Genomic DNA, 14,597 nt, shown 5'->3' on the forward strand with positions numbered 1-14,597 from the left:
TGCTCCCCTTGTGAATGTGTCATGTTCTGATTGGTTGTTTCAGGTCATGTGTTTTTCAGTTCTGTTTTGTCATTGGTTCATTGTCTTGATCATGTTCAGGTGTTTCTTGTTACTCATTAGTCTTTGTATATTAATAGTCATTGTTCCTTTAGCTCTTTCTTTGTCCGTGTATCTGCGGTATAGGAAGTATGTTTCTCAAGCCATATTAGCTAAGCCAAGTCTTTGTTTTGCTCATGTTTGGGAAATAAAGCAGCATTTGGGTTCTATCAACTTGCCGTAGTGGACTCATTACTAGTGGTGGCGAGATGAAGCCTCATGAAGCATTGAAGCTTTTCAGCCAAGTGGTTCACAAAAGGGTTAATTTCTCAAGGCTTCATTTGCTCACAATACCACCTGGTGGTCAAAGAGTGTAAAACAAGCAGATACATTACAGATGACCTGATGTGATCTGTGATACACTGTATTTTGAGCCAGTTAAGGCTTAGAAATAACGGTAAAGAAAAAATTTATTTCCACATAGACTAATCTATATATGAATATAATGTGTACTTTCTGGTGGTATATAATGATTGTATAACATAACTGCGTAATAAACATATTGGGTTAAAATGATTGGGGCTATCAAATGTGTGTAAATCAATTATTTGGTCATGATAGGCAGGAGGGGTAATATTATTATTCTAAAACTGGAAAGTGGCTGGGTTTTAAACCATAGGTTTATATCTGTCAAAATGGCACACCAAGATTTGAACCGCTTCCGGTAGAAGCGAGGCTTCAGATGTCATCAATGACGTCATTGGTCTAAAGCAGGGGTGTCCAAACTCAGTCCTGGAGGGCCACTGTCCTGCAGAGTTTAGCTCCAACCCCAATTAAACACACCTGAACCAGATAATCAAGGTCTGATAATATGTTTCAGGTGTGTTTAATTGGGGTTGGAGCTAAACTCTGCAGGACAGTGGCCCTCCAGGACTGAGTTTGGACACCCCTGGTCTAAAGCGATACAAGCCTCGATACGCGCTTCACTGAAAGCTTCCGAGATTTCTCGACACATGCTCCGAAGCCTCGGCACAGAACGTAACGTCACTACTCATTACACTCGTGTCTGTGCGGCAAGTATTCGCTGAGTTTCGGTTCATTTTTGACGTGTTTCAGAAAGAAGTTCACAGAGAATGAGATGGCAGAAAGTGCACTCTGTTTGTGTTTATTTTACAAAAGCACAAAGTTTTTTCCTTGTAGCTAGTTGCTGTATGACAAGTTATTTTCGCTGTTATCAGGAGCCAGTTCACAGTGCCACAAAGCCTGTCCTAGGAACTAAAGTTTTTTTTTATTTTATTCCTGCTTGTTCTGATATTAGCGACACACACCGGTATAAGATGACTGTCAATCCTTTGCTGTGTCCCAATTCAGAGGCTGCATCCTTCAAAGGGCGCATTCAAAGGCTGATTGCGTCACTGCTGCGCGACGAATGCTGTCCTAATTCGAAAGCCCCTTCAAATGCGGTCTCCACATGCATCCTTCATTTCCCGTCAAATGAAGGAAACAACAGATGGAGCCTCCGCGGCCTTGTCTACCCCAGAATTCACTGAAAACAGGATTTTTTTTTTTTAAGTATTGGGTTTCAACTTACTCCAATACCTAATGATATAAATTAGAGTTCTCAACGGGCCTGAAAATTACAACCCGACCCGACCCGGCCCGTGGCTTTTAAAGCCCGGACCCGATGTAACCCGACATATAAACATGAATTATCTGCCCGAACCCGGCCCGCGGCCCGACGCCGCGTCAGATTTTTTTTTCTCTCATACACGTATTATCATGACCAGTAGATGGGAATTCAAATCAACCTTTAATGTTCACGCCTTTTAACAATACAAACAACTGAAACAATAAACTTTAAATATATAAATAGGCTGTAATAGCGACGGTAAATTCACCTGCGGCAAGTTTACTTCTCACCAACTCCATCTTCTTCTCCAGGCTATAATAAAGGCGCGCACGCAGCGGCGTCAGGTCTGCCCCCGCCCCTCTCCATGATGCACGTTACACGCAGCAGCCAGACTTTCTTTACGGTGAACAGCAGCGATGATTAATAAATGTTTTTTTTTTTTTACTGAGCGGAAAAGATTAAGCCCGAGGTCCGACCCGACCCGAGTCATTTGATTATATTTTCGACCCGAACCCGCGGGTCCCGTCGGGTTTGTCGGGCCGACCCGACCCATTGAGAACTCTAATATAAATGCAAAAATAATAATAATAAAAATCCTCGGCAGGCTAGATTGTCTCTGTAGACAGCCCAGGTGTCACGGTTTATGAATTCACTGTCTCCTTTCGTCTCGTCTTGTCTTGCATTGTGTGTGTGTGTGTGTGTGCGTGTGTGTGTGTGTGTGTGTGTGTGTGTGTGTGTGATTGTGGGCGGGGTCGCTGATCTGACCTGCATCTGTCCCTTTGCCAAATAAAGCATTTTTACTTGCACTTGCATCCAGCCTCGTGATTGTTACAGAACGCTCTGACCAAGTCATGGATGCAGCAAGTTCGATTGACTGGGACGAGTTCGCCTCTCGCAGCATCGTGAGAATGGACCAACAGGAGGAAAGCATCTCTAATACAGGTCGGGCGGTCCAAGCTCTTGTGACGCAGGTGTCCGAGCTCACCCAACAGCTACAACATCTAAGAGCTCCCACTGCGCCACCCACACCGCCCGTTCAGCCCATTCCTCCAGAGTCGCAAACTCATCGCGAGCCACGCCTACCCACACCTGAGGGATATTCAGGTGAGCCTGAGTTTTGCAGAGCTTTTCTTACACGATGTTCTATGCATTTCTCGTTACAGCCACAAACATTCTGCCAGGAACAATCTAAGGTGGCATTTGTCCTCACGCTGCTTTCAGGCAAGGCGGCTCTTTGTGGAACGACGGTGTGAGAGAACCAAGACCCATGCTGCGCCTCGTTCCAGGCACTCTCAGAGGAGATGAGGAGAGTTTTCGATCGTGCGGTGGCGGGTAGGGAGGCGGCCAGACTACTCGCCGATCTTCGCCAGGGAGATCGCTCGGTGTCGGAATACTCCATCCAGTTCCGCACCCTGGCCGCAGAGTGCCGATGGAACGAGGAGGCGCAGTGGGACAGATTCCTGCATGGGTTGGCTGATCGTGTCCAGAAAGAAATTTACATGCTGGATCTTCCTCCAAGCTTGAATGGACTTAATTGAGTTGGCACTGAGAGTCGATGCTTGGCTGAGCAGGATGAGTCGCTTCCATCGGAGTCTTCATTTTGGCGACGCGGAGGACTGCCGAGTCAGCAGCACGGACTTGGTCAGCCCCGTTTCAGATCCCGAACCCATGCAGGTGGGCAGAGCTCGGCTTTCCCGAGAGGAGTGAGAAAGGCGGAGGTCCCAAGGACTTTGCTTGTACTGCGGCAAAGCGGGCCACTTCATCAATTCCTGCCCGGTAAAAGACCACGCCTGGTAGTAACTAGGAGACTACTATCGGGTGGGATCTCCACCAAGAATGCTGGTGGAACACTCTCCCCACCCTCATCCGGAATGCAGAATCCCTGACAACATTCAAAAAAAAGCTGAAAACCCATCTCTTCCGTGAGCACTTCATAAAAAAAAATAAAAAAAAACTTTCCCTTTAAAACCTCACTTATCGTGCTTATGCTACTCTGAATAATGCCTGAACTTCGTATTTTGAGCACTTCTTGCGTTGTTGTTGTTTTTTGCCTCTTCATGATGACTCGCTTAATTTAGTCCTAATTTGTAAGTCGCTTTGGATAAAAGCGTCTGCTAAATGACTAAATGTAAATGTAAATGTAAGAAGACCTCATCATCTACACTCCTCTCGGTAAGACTGAGGTGGGAAACACACTCACATGACACCAAGGCTTTACTGGACTCGGGGGCTGAAGGTAATTTTATGGATGCTAGACTTGCTCACCAACTTCAGCTCCCCATCTCACCACTCACGCACAAGATTTCCGTCACTGAACTTCCCAGTATTTCTCACACCACTGTACCCATTTCACTCATTACATCTGGCAACCATACTGAGACAATAACCTTTCTCCTCATGGACTCACCACTCGCACCTATAGTATTTGGCCATCCCTGGCTCGCTCGACACAACCCCAGAGTCGACTGGGATCACAGTTCTGTGTCTGCTTGGAGTAATATGTGTCATGAGTCATGTCTAGTGTCTGCGTGTTCATCTGTACCTGTTTCTGTGTTTCAGGAGGAGGCAGTGAATTTATCTAACGTGCCCGAGGAGTACCAGGACCTGAAGGAGGTGTTCAGTAAGTCCCGTGCTGCTTCTCTCCCTCTGCATCGTCCCTATGACTGTGCCATAGATTTAGTGCCAGGTGAGTCTCCGCCTAAGGGAAAGTTATATTCACTTTCTGTTCCAGAAAGGGAGGCTATGGAGAAATATATTTCTGATTCTCTAGCTTCCAAATTCATTCGCCCTTCCTCATCTCCAGCGGGGGCGGGGTTATTTTTTGTGGGGAAGAAGGATGGGTCTCTGCGACCGTGTATTGATTATCGGGGGTTGAACAACATCACGGTAAAGAATACTTATCCTTTGCCGTTGATGTCTTCAGCCTTCGAACGGTTACAGGGAGCATCCATCTTCACAAAATTGTTCTTACGTAACGCTTATCATTTGGTCCGCATAAGGGTGATGAATGGAAGACCGCGTTCAATAACCCCAGGGGGCACTTTGAATACTTGGTCATGCCTTTCGGGCTGTCCAACTCCCCAGCGGTCTTCCAGGCACTCGTCAGTGACGTGCTGAGAGACATGGTTGATCAGTTCATATATGTTTACCTGGATGACATATTGAAATTTTCATCTTCTCTCCAGGAACACGTTCAGCACGTCAGACGAGTGCTTCAGAGGTTGCTAGAGAATGGGCTTTTTGTCAAGGCAGAGAAATGCGTCTTTCATGCACAGTCTGTTCCCTTCCTAGGATACATCGTCTCGTCTGAGGGAGTGCGTATGGATCCTGACAAGGTTAAGGCTGTGATAGATTGGCCAAGTCCAGATTCCCGTAAGGCCCTGCTGAGGTTTCTGGGGTTTGCCAATTTCTATCGGTGTTTTATTCGCAATTTCAGCCAACTAGCCGCACCTCTGACTGCCTTGACCTCCCCCAGAATGACGTTCAGGTGGTCCGATACAGCCGAGGCTGTATTCGCTAAAATGAAAAGTCACTTTGTTTCGGCTCCCAGCCTCGTTGCCCCTGATCCATCACGTCAGTTCGAGGTGGAGTTCGACGCGTCAGAGGTGGGGGTAGGAGCAGTACTTTCCCAAAGTTCTTCCACAGACGGCAAGATGCACCCTTGCGCGTTTTTGTCCCACCGTTTATCACCTGCCGAACGTAATTATGACATTGGTAACGGAGAGTTGTTGGCCGTCAAGTTAGCGTTGGAGGAGTGGCGTCATTGGTTAGAAGGGTCGGGGGTACCTTTTATTGTTTGGACCGATCATAAGAATCTTGAATATATTAGATCTGCTAAAAGACTCAACTCCAGGCAGGATCGATGGGCATTTTTGGACGTTTTGACTTTTCTCTCTCGTACCGCCCCGGGTCCAAAAAACATCAAACCTGATTCTTTATCTCGCATTTTTGATCCATCCGAACGCCCGGTTACTCCCGAGTGCATTTTACCCGAGAAGATAGTTATCTCCACACTCACATGGGAGGTCGAATCGAAGGTCAAGTCGGCCTTAGAAGGGGTAACGCCTCCACCCGGTTGCCCACCGAGTCGATTGTTTGTACCGGAGGAGTTTAATTGCTATTTGTTTTACTGGGTTGTTAGTCCATGGTATTTTACCTGATTCTATTTTATCTGTCACACTAGTGCCTGTCATTAAAGAAAAAGCTGGTAAGATAAACAGCTTGGATAGTTACAGGCCTATAGCTTTAGCCAGTATTTTATCCAAGGTCTTGGAGAGGATTATATTGAATAGGCTAGAACATTTTGTCTTGACCTCTGACAATCAGTTTGGCTTCAAACCTAAACATGGCACTGATATGTGTATTTTTGCCCTAAAGGAGGTTTTAGATTTATATAACAGGCATAATTCAACAATCTTTATGTGTTTTATTGATGCTTCTAAAGCCTTTGATCGGGTAAATCATGAGAAACTATTTTACAAATTGCATAACAGAGGGGTTCCCAAATATTTAGTGAGAATCTTGGCCTTTTGGTATGCCCATCAGTCAATGTATGTGAAATGGGGTAACTTTATGTCTGCCTCATTCAATGTAAGTAATGGCGTTAGGCAGGGAAGCATCTTATCTCCTTTTCTCTTTAATATTTATATGGATGATCTATCAAAGTTGTTAAACAAATGTGGAACAGGCTGTATGGTTGGGGACACCATTATTAACCACCTCATGTACGCGGATGACCTGGTCATTCTTTGTCCATATAGTGCTGGCCTTCAACAGCTACTAAGGGTATGTTCTCAATATGGCTCAGACTTTGATATTACGTTCAATTCTAAGAAGAGTAATATAATGATTGCTAGAAGCAGGGAGGACAATAAACTCTCATTTCCTGCTTTTTTTCTGTCGGGTATTTTACTTAAAGTGTGTGATGAGGTCAAATATTTGGGACATTATATAACTGATGACCTGTCTGATGATAGGGACATTCATAGACAGTATTGTATGTTGTATGCACAAGCTAATATGCTGAATCGTAAATTTAGTATGTGTTCACTATCTGTGAAGACTACACTTTTTAAAGCTTTTTGCACTCCGATGTACACTGCCCACTTGTGGCGGCGCTATAAAAAAAGCAGTATGCAGAAACTCAATGTGGCATACAATGATGGTTTGAGGCTGCTGCTTAAATTGCCACGATGGGGCAGTGCGAGCCAAATGTGTGTAAGTGCTAATGTATTTACGTGTCCTGCTGTACTCAGGAATCTCATGTATGTGTCATGTGTATGTGTAGATTAGCAGAGTCATATAACAGCATCATTGCAACACTAGTGAATCCTGCATTGAGTGCAGTTAGGTTCACTTCGAGATTGTGGAACCATTGGCGTTTTAGTCTATATGCTAATATTTGAACACTCTCTTTGTGTTTGTGTTTGTGGTTTTTATTTTTTATTATTATTATGTGTATGTTTGTATAGTGCTATGGACCATTTTTTATGTATGTCCTGAATAAAGAATATGATGATGATGATGATTACGGTCCGAAGTCATTCGATGGGGTCATTGCTCCAACATTGCTTGTCATCCAGGAGTAAACCGGACTAGCTGTTTAGTAAAGCAACGATTCTGGTGGCCATTAATGGCTCGCGACATACGCAGTTTTGTTTTGGCTTGCTCAGTTTGTGCCATTGGTAAGAGGTCTAACACTGCATGAAAAGTGGGATTTTCGACAGTTACCGGCGCTGTAAATTGTCGTGGAAGTTCAGGTTTACGACTGCAAACGGCAATTTACAGGCAACACTGCAAACTGTCGGAAATTGTCGGAAATTGACGTGGGACTTGCTTGCCCCGTGACCCCCCTCCCTCTAATGCTTTAACATGTAAATGAGACTGCTGTGAGCTTTACAAATGCAAATGAGGGTAGCAGGGGGAGTTTTATCCCAGGTGACTCAAAGGTATTAACTTAATTCTAAAAAAAATACAATATTTATTTATAACGCAAAATTAAAAACAGCCAAGGCTGACCAAAGTGCTGTACAGGGCAATAGATAAAATGCAGGGCAGAAACAGGACAATAAAAAAAAAAAACAATAGTTGTGTCAAGGGGTATTAAAAGTTTTCAAGGATGTTTTGAAGATGGAAATTGAGGGAGCTAGTCTGATATAGAGGGGTAGACTGTTCCAAAGTTTTGGGCCTGCAGTCGCAAAAGTGCAGTCGCCTCGTTTTTTAAGTCTGGATCTGGGCACGATGAGAAGACAGTGATCACTGGATCTCAAAGTACGAGATGGAGTGTACGGGCAGAGGAGATTGGTCAGATATTGGGGGGCCGGTTTGTTAAGAGCTTTATACACAAATAGTAAAATTTTAAAATCAATCCTGAATGTGACAGGTAGCCAGTGGAGTTTGAATAAAATAGGGGTGATCGACTCATATTTGCGTGTCCCGGTGAGAAGTCTAGCCGCTGCGTTTTGAACTAGCTGTAGACGAGAGAGAGAGGCCTGAGATAGCCCAAAATAAAGTGAGTTACAATAGTCTAAGGCCATCCTTAAAAATATTCTTGTTTGCCGTAACCCGACCGACCCTGTCAGTTTAGTAGCCTACCGACCCAATTATTTATTTTTTCCCCCTTTTAGTCCGACCGACTTGCCGGCTGAAACTTGTGTTAAGACCGACCGCTTTTTTGTAACTCTTCAAACAACTAATATAAATGCAATAAAATAATATTAGTTATTAAGTATTGTGAATATAAATTCCGTAGGCCTGCATACAAACATAAGCTATAGCAGTGTGATTTTTATTTCAAAATAAGAGATTTTTGTTTAACGGTAACACCAGTGACACAACTCCAGGGGACCACTACTTTCATTATAAATTTTATAATATGTATTCTGCATTTTTTTATATATATATCATTTACATAATATATTTGATAGTTATGTATACATTATTGTATTTTAAATGGTGTAAAAATCTGGTATTGACCTCAAAATAAAGCATTTTCCCTCTGTACATGACTGTAGGGACGAGCACTTCTGTGGTGCTTGAAATTCTATATAATTCATAAAAATCAAATATTGCCACATTGATGGCTCAAGAGGGTGTAATTGTTCAAATAATTTATTTTAAAATGTAAAGAAATTGTAACCCTAAAGTGTTTTTTAAGTGTAATATTTCTGTAAAGGCTAGGGACAGAAAAATTGACATTTTCATAGAATGACCCTCTTACATTTTAGCTTAAATTTATATATTTAATGAAAGTAGCTAGATTAGTTACTATGTGTCATTAGCAATAGCCAATGTTATGTAAAAAAGACACAAAACCATTTATTTCAACAATTAATTTCAATCAGGCTTTGCCACAAAGGTAAAAATGTGCATTCCATGCAAACAGCATCACAATCTCTTAGAGCCCAACCACTGTGCATAATACAACACGAACAGAAGATTGTATTTGACTCATGCTGCATACACATACGCAATGACAAGAATTATGCCTACTGTACATATAGAGTTACAACTACGATTAGAGTTGTTTACATAAAATGTACCTCGTTTCTATTGTGCATTAAAAATGTTTGTGGCCCCTTTAAGAAATCCCTCTCTTCTCGCGATACTATCACTTGTGCTGGACGCGTGCGCGCGACCAGAGAACGGCAGCCATTTTTCATTGTTCAGGAGAGCTCCATGACGGTGCGTGCATCGATCGGATTCTGTGTTATACGGTCTTCTTTCTTGGTAAATATTACTCCAATATCTTTAATATGCACAAATAAGTTGTGAAGCGAAGTTAAAAGAACATTTAATGTGTACATTTTTGTTAATAGATTTATTTGGAGCGCATGTGTGACGAGGGAATATCGTGGTGATCGGACGGTAAAGGATTGGGTATGTACGTTTTATGGTTTATGGGGGAAATTACTGATGGCATGTTTATTTGATAAATCTGTTAATGAGTTGAATCTATATTCTGTGATTATACAATATAACTTTATGGTTAAATGCATATTTCTGGTTCCGCATGGCATTTTTATTTCTCTTGTAACTTAGGCCTAACGTTACCTCAGCCACTGCCGTATTCCAGTTTGTGTTATCGTATTTAATTGTAGCCTAACATATTTTGGTTTGGAGAAATCAATTTAAATCTGACCAGTTGCAGTGTATTACACTGCATTTCAGTTTGAATTGAGTTAAGTATTCTGTGGATTTGGGCATTGAACCACTGGTTAAGCTTTTTGTGACATTTGATTGTCATCTTCAAATTTACTGTAAACTGTTTCTACAATATTTTTTGTTCTGTCACTTATTTTAAACAGCAATCAGAATAAAACCCCAATTTCAAAAAGCATAGTTTGCTTCCGGTGTGTATTTCGACAATTTCACCCGGTTGCATTTTTTCTCCTTTGTTTAATTTTACTGTGACTTATGTTGTTCTTATTAATATCACTCTCAATTAATTGTTTTCCAGCTGCCTTAAAGACATATTACACGACAGTGCGCAGGAGCTTCAGGTACAAACAACCAGATCTTGCAGTGCAGGCGGAAGCTGTGGTGAATTCAGCTCGGAGTCGAGCGAGAAGAAAGACGGTAAGATTTATTAGATTAGATTCGTTTTTGGTCAATGTGACTATTTTTCAGGTGCATTAATAGATGTGTGTTGTCCATACACAGTGCATTGCGCAGTATTGATTGTCTTTATTGGTTTTAACAGCTGCTAAAAGCGAGACAGAGTGTGCTAGCTGAGGATGAGGTGGGCCTTCGGAAGTGTGCTACCATAGACCTGATGTCTGATGAGGAAGACGGCATCGTCGGCGGGGTGTCTGGATGGATTGTGCGACCTCCGTCCTTTCTCAGCCAGGAGCTCACCGAGCTCTGTGCTACGCTGCAGTCGAGATTAGAGGCGACTCCAAAGTACAGGGCAACGCACCACAGACGTCTGCAAAATGGACCGAATTCAGACAGAATGCCGCTAGTTACCTGCAGCTGTATTTTGTCAGGCCTTGTGAAATGTAAGAATATTCCGTTTTTCATGATTTCATCAAAGCAAGAGGTCATGGGATTGATGGCTATTATTTGTTTAATAATTGTAAATAATCCTGTAATTTACAGGAAGCAGTATGCCATCTTCACAACTCTGAGCCAAATTGTGGGCGCTACGAACTGGATCAAGGTAAAAAAATAAATAAAAGAATCTTACATTCTTTTATTTTTTTACTTTCATAAAAACTTACAAACATTTTAAAGGTAAGATTCAAAGAATATGCTTTCATTCTCTTGTATAAGAAAATAGATCCGTTATAGTTTACGATCTTAATCATACATTTTGTTTCCATAGAGTAACCTCGCCTCATAACGAGGGCGTAACCTCACATTTACTCAGAGCTATGTCTGCAAGTCCAGATTTTCATGACGCTGATCATGACGACATTGTAAGTAACTTTTACTATTTTCTCCTTGTTTCATTTTACTGTGACTTGCATTGTTTTTATTCATATCACTCTCATTTAATTGTTTTCCAGCTGCCTGTAAGACATACTACGAGACAGTACGCAGGAGCTTCAGGTACAAACAACCAGATCTGGCATTGCAGGCCGAAGCTGTGAAGAGTTCAGCTCGGAGTCGAGCGAGAAGAAAGAGGGTAAGATTTTGTCAATGTGACTATTTTTCACGTGCATTAATAGATGTTTTGTGTCCATACACAGTGCATCACAGTACTGATTGTCTGTATTGGTTGTTTTTACAGCTGCTAGAAGCGAGACGGTGTGCTAGGTGAGGATGACGTGGGCATTTGGAAGTGCGCCACCATAGATCTGATGTCCGATGAAGTTCAACCACCAGCCAGGAGCTCACAGAGCTCTGTGCTACGCTGCAGTCGAGATTAGAGGCGACTCCTAACTACAGGGCAACGCACCACAGACGTTTTCAAAGTGGATCGAATTCAGAGAGAACGCCGCTAGTCACCTACAGCTCCAAAGATGAAAACAGACACTGAGCTTCCAATTTGTTGTGTGTGCAGATGATCTATGCGTTGTACATAGGTGTATATTGTTTTGTGTCTGTGCTTATAAAGCTCTTTCTTTGAATAAACAGCATGTCCCTGGCAAATTTTCCATTCCTTTATAAATTCATGTCCTTGATGGTAATAATGTAGTCCATAGGTTAACAATGACATGAATATACCACAGAATAGCATATTATGAATATAAAAAAATAATTTATATATTATTTATATGAATATTATAATTTTGTGAATTTTTAATGAGCGAGGGTGACCAATAGTAACAGATCTGCCAACCAATCACGAGTGATTTTTCTTGTTTAAACCACGTGGGTTCAACCAATAGTGAGTGAGGAAATTCAAGCCTTTCTCTGGCGGGAGCTGCTATTCATATGGTAATTAGAGCCATTCACACCTCCGGCGCGAGCGCTCTGCATACGTCATGGTTCGTTTCCGACAATATTCGGCACAGACGAACGCGACGTTCACAGGCTGTAAATTGTCGTTAACTGCCGATAATTAGGGAGATTTACGGCCGTTTACGGGGTCGGAAATCCCAATTTTCATGCAGTGTAACCGACCTCCTGATGGGTTACTCCATCTGCTGTCTGTCCCTTCGAGACCCTGGTCCCACATAGCGCTATATTTTGTCACCGCCCTTCCGCCCTCTAATGGCATGACGGTTGTTTTAACCGTAGTGGACCGGTTCTCGAAGGCGGCACATTTCATCCCCTTGCCCAAATTACCTTCAGCCAAGGAGACAGCTGTGACTGTTGTAGACCACGTCTTTCGTTTACATGGCCTCCCAATGGACGTGGTCTCCGACAGGGGGTCCCAATTTGTGTCCAAATTCTGGAAAGAGTTCTGTAGGTTACTAGGGGCTACAGTTAGTCTGTCTTCGGGTTACCATCCCCAGAGCAATGGTCAGACCGAGCGAGCCAACCAAGATTTGGAGAGAGTGTTGCGATGTTTGGTGTCCAAGAATCCTTCATCCTGGAGCCAACAACTTTCTATGGTTGAGTACGCTCATAACTCATTACCATTGTCATCCACGGGCCTCTCTCTGTTTGAGTGTAGTCTAGGGTACCAGCCACCAATTTTTCCGAGTCTGGATTCCGAAGTCGCGGTCCCCTCCGCTCACGCCTTCGTCCAGAGGTGCCACCGCACATGGACCAGAGCCCGTGAGACTCTGCTCCAGGTGGGGGCGCGCAGTAAGGCTAAGGCCGATCGCCACTGGTCAAGGCCTCCCGTATACGTTGTGGGTCAAAAAGTGTGGCTTTCTACCAAGAATATTCCGCTCCGCTCCGTGTCTAATAAGCTAGCTCCCAAATTCATCGGCCCGTTCACTGTCACCAAGATCATTAGTCCGGTGACAGTCCGCCTCAAACTTCTTCCGGCGTACAGGAGAATTCACCCCGCCTTTCATGTCTCCAAATTGAAACCTGTTTTTCGTTCTCACCTTAATCCGCCGCGACTCGTAGACGGGGAACCTACGTATTCGGTCAATCGTATTCTGGACTCGAGACGGAGAGGACGCGGATTCCAGTACCTGGTGGACTGGGAAGGTTACGGTCCGGAGGAGAGAAGTTGGGTTCCTGCTAGGGACATTCTGGATCACACCCTTACTGATGATTACAATCAACAGGTAGGTGCCTGGAGGCGCTCCTAGGGGGAGGGGTACTGTCACGGTTTATGAATTCACTGTCTCCTTTCGTCTCGTCTTGCATTGTGTGTGTGCTGTGTATCATCAGCGCGCCAGCTGCAGCTGATCAGTGAACCCTATTTAGTCCCTCTGTTTTCACTCTGTCTCTGTCAGAGCGTTGTGGTGTTTTCCCCAGTGTGTGATCCTGTTCCTGTTCCCGTGCTGTTCATTTGGATTGGGGATTATTCTTCGTGTCTTCATGATTGACGTCTGTCTGGATTCCCACACTTCTGCACGTAATCACCGCGCACTGCCACAGAGGAACTACTGCACTGGATCACCGAGCACCATCACCAAGTTGCCTACCAAGGTCCCTGCGTCACCGTCCATCTGAGTTGTGTCCGCCTGACCTGCATATGTCCCTTTGCCAAATAAAGCATTTTTACTTGCACTTGCATCCAGCCTCGTGATTGTTACACCAGGCTCCACAAACGTGTAATTTGCCGAACTAATCTGCTGAGTCATCACCAGTCACACTAGCATTTTGTTCCGATACAGCAGGAGTGTTTGTTTATACAATTGCTTACAGCAACATACTATCCAGTGTACTACTGTGTTTTCGGTACCTTCATGGTGATTGTTAATACTGTCAAATATATTTCTTGTATTATGTTATGTCATATTCATCTGCCTCAACCAGCTGAAATCTTGATTGTAGTGGGACTTCGCTAGACAGGGTAAACCCAGCCTGATCTGCCGGCGATTTGATTTCGCCCTGCAGCTCAGGCTGGAAACCTGTACATTTATCTCTGCTGCTTCCTTTACAAATTTGCGGGAACCAATCACAAACTGGCTTATCCACTTGGCACGCTTTTGGCGGATTTAATCCAATCCAATTCCAGAGCCGTTACGGCTCTGTCCAATTCCTTTTAACCTCTCGACGATGCTCAATGGCTTCTTTTTAGCAAACAAATCGCTCGAGTGGGTGTTAATAATGTTCTTTTTCTTTTCTTTTTTTTTACCTGCAAAAATCGCTGATCAACATGTTTGGTTACACATTTCCTGCCTGGAGTTTTCGCGTTGCTCTGCAAAGTATGTCACCCGGATCCAACTGCGTACAGAGTCATTTGAACTATGTCCGTTGATCACGCCTCTTGTGCAGTAGAAAATACATAGCAGACTCTCCAGACCAATGTTCAGTCTTAAAAGATTGAGCTTGATGCGGTGATAGCCAGACTAGGACTTCGCTACACACAGTGTTTCTCCAGCTAAAACTTGGGTTCAGCCCCTGCTGTTGGCAG

General features: G+C 43.5%; 1 long non-coding RNA gene across 1 annotated transcript; it reads left to right on the plus strand.

Annotated features, from left to right (window-relative positions):
- The first annotated feature begins 8,912 nt into the window (after nt 1-8,912).
- LOC311290786 lies at nt 8,913-11,758 on the plus strand. The gene is made up of 8 exons (XR_014627455.1): nt 8,913-9,394; nt 9,484-9,544; nt 10,125-10,243; nt 10,368-10,665; nt 10,766-10,826; nt 10,992-11,085; nt 11,176-11,294; nt 11,400-11,758. It is a non-coding gene; the product is annotated as an uncharacterized lncRNA (long non-coding RNA).
- Nucleotides 11,759-14,597: the final 2,839 nt, after the last annotated feature.

The sequence above is a fragment of the Rutilus rutilus genome (genome assembly GCF_951802725.1).
Source record: "Rutilus rutilus genome assembly, chromosome: 5".
Lineage (NCBI taxonomy): Eukaryota > Metazoa > Chordata > Actinopteri > Cypriniformes > Leuciscidae > Rutilus > Rutilus rutilus.